The sequence below is a fragment of the Octopus bimaculoides genome, chromosome 27 (assembly GCF_001194135.2).
Source record: "Octopus bimaculoides isolate UCB-OBI-ISO-001 chromosome 27, ASM119413v2, whole genome shotgun sequence".
NCBI lineage: Eukaryota > Metazoa > Mollusca > Cephalopoda > Octopoda > Octopodidae > Octopus > Octopus bimaculoides.
Genome location: NC_069007.1, coordinates 12,347,039 through 12,353,727, shown reverse-complemented (window position 1 = coordinate 12,353,727; position 6,689 = coordinate 12,347,039). Strand labels below are relative to the sequence as shown.

The 6,689-nt window shown below is 35.2% G+C and overlaps 1 protein-coding gene and 1 long non-coding RNA gene across 5 annotated transcripts in view; one reads left to right on the top strand and one right to left on the bottom strand.

Annotated features, from left to right (window-relative positions):
* LOC106869116 (synaptotagmin-7) overlaps positions 1-6,689 on the bottom strand; it is a 426,210-nt gene that overhangs the window by 159,406 nt on the left and 260,115 nt on the right. The window lies entirely within an intron of this gene.
* The window catches only part of LOC106869117 (uncharacterized), a 492,367-nt gene that overhangs the window by 269,128 nt on the left and 216,550 nt on the right, over positions 1-6,689 (top strand). For 2 of the 3 annotated variants that reach the window (XR_008266910.1, XR_008266909.1), the window contains exon 4: positions 1,137-1,204. The exons of the other annotated variant lie outside the window; for it this stretch is intronic. This is a non-coding gene — a long non-coding RNA (uncharacterized LOC106869117). The remainder of the gene's footprint in view (positions 1-1,136; positions 1,205-6,689) is intronic. 3 annotated transcript variants of the gene reach the window in all.

Here is a 6,689-nt window from a genome sequence, read left to right as displayed (position 1 = left end):
ATATATATATATATATATATATATATATATATATATATATATACATACACACACAGACATATGCGTACACACACATATATGCCTAAATATATATATATACACACCCACATATACATTTGTTCCAAACCAAAGCGTCACTCTTATACTATTGCCGTTGTTGTCGTTGTTGTTATTCTGAGCTTCCGGTTCCGTAGAACTTTCACCAACCAATGTTATTGAAGTCAATCAACTTTGGAATTCAATAAACTTCGGCTTCAAACAAATCAATGAATGCATTCTATAATAACTATTGTAAACCCTTTTTCTCTCTTTTCTACAATACATACATTAATATATTCACACATGCATATGCATATATATATATATATACATACATATATATATATATATATATATATATATATATATATATATATATATATATATATATATATATATATATATATGTATATATATGTATATATCTATGTACCACTCTACACACACATGTACATGTGCATATATATAATTACGTATGTATATCTGAATGGGTGTGCATACATTTACATATATGTATATATTTATTTATCATTATCTCCAACATTGTTATTTCTTGGTTTTCAAAATTTCATATCATTGAGTTTATCTACGTGTATACACACACATGCGTATATGTGTATACACACACATGCGTATATGTGTGTGCATATGTGTTGTATGTATATATATATATATAAATATGAATGTATTGTATCATTTATCTCATTAGACTGTGGCCATGCTGGAGCAGCCCCTTGGAAAAATTTTAGTCGAATGAATTGAACCCTAGTAGTTATTTATTTTAAACCTGGCACTTATTCTATCGTTCTCTTTGGCTGAACTGCTAAGTTAAGTAAACACACCAGCACTGGCTGTCAAGCACTGGTGGGGGGACAAGCACAGACACAAAGACACACATACAGACAATGGGCTTCTTTCAGTTTCCGCCTACCAAATTCACTCAAATGGCTTTGGTCAGCCCAAGATTAGAGTAGAAATCACTTGCTCAAGATGCTTTGAATTGGGACTGAACCTGGAACTATGTGGTTGAGAAGCAAGTCTCTTACCACACAGCCATGACTGCACCTATTTTATTTTTTTTCTTTTACTTGTTTCAGGCATTTGACTGCAGCCATGCTGGAGCACCACCTTTAGTCAAACAAATCGACCCCAGGACTCATTCTTTGTAAGTCTAGTATTTATTTTATCTGTTTCTTTGCTGAACTGCTAGGTTATGGGGATGTTAACACAGCAGCATTGGTTGTCAAGTGATGGTGGGGGGGACAAACACAAACATATATATATATATATATATATATATATATATAAGTAGCGGGGTTGATTTGTTTGACTAAAATTCCTCAAGTTGGTGCCCCAGCATTGCCACAGTTTAGTGAATGAAACAAGAAGAAAAAAAAGAGATTTTAGCATTCAAATTATTCTGCCAAACGTAATGCTTATTTATTTAAATTGTTTTTAATTTATTATGCATTATCTTCTAGTGACAAGATTTTAATGTGTTTATTTTTCAAAAGACATTATGGGATAGGTATGAGAGGCAGAATCTGGCTAGTTTGAATGTAAAATAGATAGAATATTTTGACTTAACATGGCCAGTTTAAATACTAAAAAGATACACAAGGAGTTACCCTCTTTTATGAGTCATGTCTAATACCTCTTTGTGGCTTACAACACTTGCAAAAGACACACTGCTGATTCAATAACTTTATTACTATTTTTTTAAAATTTGTGTTTTAGTGTGAAGTACAGATGATAAAAAGCATGTAAATGGTTATTTTATAATTGTGTCTGTTCAGTTAATTATTGTTTTAATAACTGTATCTCTTCATGAAATTGTAATTTTTTAAACATAATTGTATTTATTTATTTAATTCTTCTTTTCTTCCTGTTATAAGTGTGATCATTTATTAGTTCTTTCGGTTGCGTATTATTTTCATTTTTAATCTGTCTCTTTGTCCAAAAAATTTGGGCTGGGGCCATATTCACTGCTCTACCTATTGAGAGAATGTATTCACTGTAACCTGAATTGTCATAGATTCTCTTCCAAATCTTACAGAGGTGACCTCATTGAACCATTAATAAACAAAGCAAAATAGATGTTCACATATATATAACCATCATCATCATCGTCATCATTTAAGGTCCGTTGTCCATGCTGGCATGGGTTGGACGGTTTGACTAGGGCTGGTGAGCTGAAAGGCTGCACCAGACTCCAGTCTGATTTCGCATGGTTTTCTATGGCTGGATGCCCTTCCTAACGCCAACCACTCTGAGAGTGTAATGGGTGCTTTTGCATGCCATTTGCATGACACTGGTATCTGTCATGACTGTGCTTGACTTCATGGGTCTTCTTCTCAATATATTTATATCTATAAGGCAGAAACGTTAGCATGCCTGGCGCAATGCTTTGCGGTATTTCATCTGTCTTTACTTTCTGAGTTCAAATTCCGTTGAGGTCGACTATGCATTTCATCCTTTCGGGGTCGATAAATTAAGTACCAGTTGCATACTGGGGTCGATCTAATCGATTGGCCTCCTCCCCAAAAATTTTGGGCCTTGTGCCTACAGTAGAAAAGAATATATCCATAACTATATATCATCATCATCGTTTAACGTCCGCTTTCCATGCTAGCATGGGTTGGACGATTTGACTGAGGACTGGTGAAACTGGATGGCAACACCAGGCTCCAGTCTATATATATCCCAAATAATGTCAACCCTGTTCTCTTTCTTGGAAGGGGAAGACTTTGTGAAAGGTTCAACATGAAGCTTCTCTCAAAGTAGGGTGAGAGAGAGAGAGAGAGAGAGAGAGAGAGAGAGAGAAAGAGAAAGAGAGAGAGATGAATAGATAGAAATATAACTAGATAGATTAATAAAGATGAGACATATAGAGAAAACGAAAGAGGTAGATAGAGATAGAGAGATAGATAGATAGATACATACATACATAGACTGATGAATGGATAGATAGATAGATAGATAGATAGATAGATAGATAGATAGATAGATAGATAGATAGATAGATAGATAGATAATCAAATGGAAGAGATCTAGCTATATAGATAAATAGAAAAATAGGTGGACAGATAGATAGATAGATAGATAGAGAGAAAAAGTAAGATAGAAAGTGGCCAACTGACAGACAGTCAGATAGATAGAAAGAGATGGACAGATATAAATAGAGGGAGAAAAAGAGAGTGAGAAAGAGTAAAAAAGGTAGATTGATAGATAAATAATAGGATATACAGATAAATTCATAAAGAAAAAGAGAAAGAAAGAGAGACAGAGAGACAGAGGGATAGCTAGCTAGATGGATGGATTGGAAAAAAGATAGATAGGATGAAAGATAGACAGATTGATAGAGAGACAGTGAGTGAAAGAGTTAGACAGATAGGAAAAATGATTGACAGAGTGGGGAGCGAGAGAGAGAGAGAGAGAGAGCAAAAGAGATTAAATTGTTTGATAAACAGATAGATGGGTAGATAGATAAATAGGTAGAAAGATAGACAGACAGATAGATAGATAGATGATAGATAGATATTTGGATAGATAGATAAATAGATAGACAGAGAAATTGGTAAATAGATAGATAGATAGATAGATAGATAGAGAGAGAGAGAGAGAGAGAGAGAGAGAGAGAGAGAGAGAGAGAGAGAGAGAGAGAGAGAAAGAGAGAGAATAGATAAAAATAGAGAGAAAGATGACCCCCATTACCACTTGAGAAGCACTTCATATAAATCTCAACCCCAGAAGGATGAAAGACACATTTGACCTTACTGGGATTTGATCTTGCTCAATACACAGAGCTGTGATAATTACTGCAAGGTATTTACCTACTCTTCTAATACGTCTGACATTCTAAATAGCAATTTTAGAGAGAGCGAGGAATGTGCTAGAGAGGAGCCTCTGGCTATTTTCTCACTTAGAATTGGTAATTGTAATGTCCAATATCATTTTACATTGAAATTTGTTGCACTTAATACATTCATAATTACACTAGCACTGCTACCAGCACCACCAGCAGCAGCAGCACCACCACCACCGCTGCCGCCACCACCAATTTGTTTTCTGAATTATTATCTTTATGTATCTTCTATCTTTTACTTGTTCAGTCATTAGACTGTGGCCATGCTGGGGCATCGCCTTGAAGAATTTTTTTTCAGTCAAACTAGTCAATCCCAGCGCTTATTATTAGTTTGGAAAGCCTGGTACTTATTCTATCGTTCTCGTTTGCCAAACTTCTAAGTTGCAGGGACATCAACAGACCAACACCGGTTGTCAAGTAGCAGTGGTGGGGATAAACATATACACACATCCATACACACACATATATAATCATATATATATATATATATATATATATAGCCAGCTAAGGGTTTTTAACTCTTATTTCCAGCAATGTAGGTGCTTCCCTGCACCATCAGTTGCAATTGAATTTTCCCTTTTTCATCTTACAATGTGTATAGCCACCTTCTTTATTATTATTATTATATATATATACATATATATATATATATATATACGATGGACTCGCCTGTCGTTAGACGATGTATGAGAGTTTGACAATTTCTTATCAAATAACCACACAGATGATTTGTTTATAGTAATCAAATGTTCATATAGACATAATCTCACTCCCTCCATCAGATCCACATTACCTGTACAGGTGCAATGGGTGCCACATGTCAGATGATGAAATGTTTGCAGGGCAACATGAAATGAAGTGCTTTGCTCAAGAACACAATGCAACGCCCGGTTTGGGAATCGAACCCATGATCTCGCAATCGTGAGTGCAACACCTTAACCACTAAGCCATGTGCTTTCACACACACATATATATATTTATATTAAGGGCATTACCTACACATTAATGCCTCACACTAAGAGGGACCCTTAAGTCAAAACTACCATAATAAATACAATATAATTAGACTGTGGCCATGTTTGTGTAGACATAATCTCACCCCACTCAGTTGTGTAAGACTGAAGGAGGTGAAAGTCTGATAGAAGGACAAGAAGAGGTGTCTGGTTGAGGAAGAGAATATGAGGCTTCCTAGTTGGGAAGAGAGAGTGGGTTCTGCCCCACTGAGTTGCACCTTGGAAAAGTGTCTTCTACTATAACCGCACACTGTCCAAAGCCTTTTGAGTGAATTTGGTCAACAGAAACTGAAAAGAAGCCCATTGTGTGTGTGTGTGTGTGTGTGTGTGTGTGTGTATATATATATATATATATATATATATACATATATATTTAAGAATAGGATAAAATCTTTATAAGAATTTCTCAAGTAGTCAGCATGAAAAAACCTCATAAGGGAAAAATTTATAATTATTCCCTTTAAATATATTTATTTATATTAAGGGCATTACCACACGTAAATGCCTCACGCTATGAGGGACTCTTAAAGTCAATACTACCATAGTAAATACAGTGTACCGAATGCGAGGGAATGCAACTCTTGAAGCGAACTCCTAAAAACAGATTCAAAATTGTATTTATTATGGTAGTTTTGACTTTAAGGGTCCCTCATAGCATGAGGCATTAATGTGTAGGTAATGCCCTTAATATAAATATATACATACATACACACACTCAAACACATACACACACACAAACACATACATACATATATATATACACACACAAAACACACATACATACTCACATACTCATAAACACAAACATACACACACACTTATTCTTTGCAAGCCTAGTACTGATTCTATTGGTCTCTTTTGCTGAATCGCTAAGCTACAGGGACATAATCACAAATTTTGGTTGTCAAGCGTGGTTTTCGCTGGTATGCCTTTAATTTAATTAGATAACAAAGAAGGAAGCTGCAGAGATGATGGTAGCATCTACAATCGTTTCGATTTACTGGTTTAAGTAAATATCTTCAGAATGCAAATACAGATAGATGCATCGGTTAGGATGCGAAAATAATTGATACATATGTGATGGTAATATAAACAAAAGTAGTAAGTCTTACATTAAATTTTGTTCTTGCGCTGGTAAATTCGCTGGGTGGAGGTTTGATTGTGGTAGACTGGTTAGCTTCGTTAGGCAATTAGGGCGGGGTGAGTATTATTTAGGTGTGGGGTTCCTAGTTTGATTAAGCACATTTTTTTTGCACATGTGTATTCAATTTGTTTATATTCTGCATGAGCTTCATTTAGTTTCGATCTACCAAATCCACTCACAAGGCTCTGGTCAGTCCAAGGCTATAGTAGAAGACACTTGTCCACACAAACACACATACATACATAGTGGTACAGTGACGATTTGTAAAACGGTCTAAAAATTCTGTATCTGAGATTCTTATATGAATGGACGTACGCACTTGGGTGTATGCATCGACAGCTCGACCGACCCACCAACACAACCACGCATTTACTTACAAACACCAGGAACTCTCTTCACTCAAAAAGTCTTGTCACTTTGTTAGTGACCTGCTTGAACTCTCTTAAGAAGAACATACATACATGCATACATAATACATACAAACATACATGCATACATATATATACATGCAAACATATATATACATGCATACATACATGCATACATGCATACATACATACATGCATGCATACATACACATACATACATGCATGCATGCATACATACATACATACATACATACATGCAT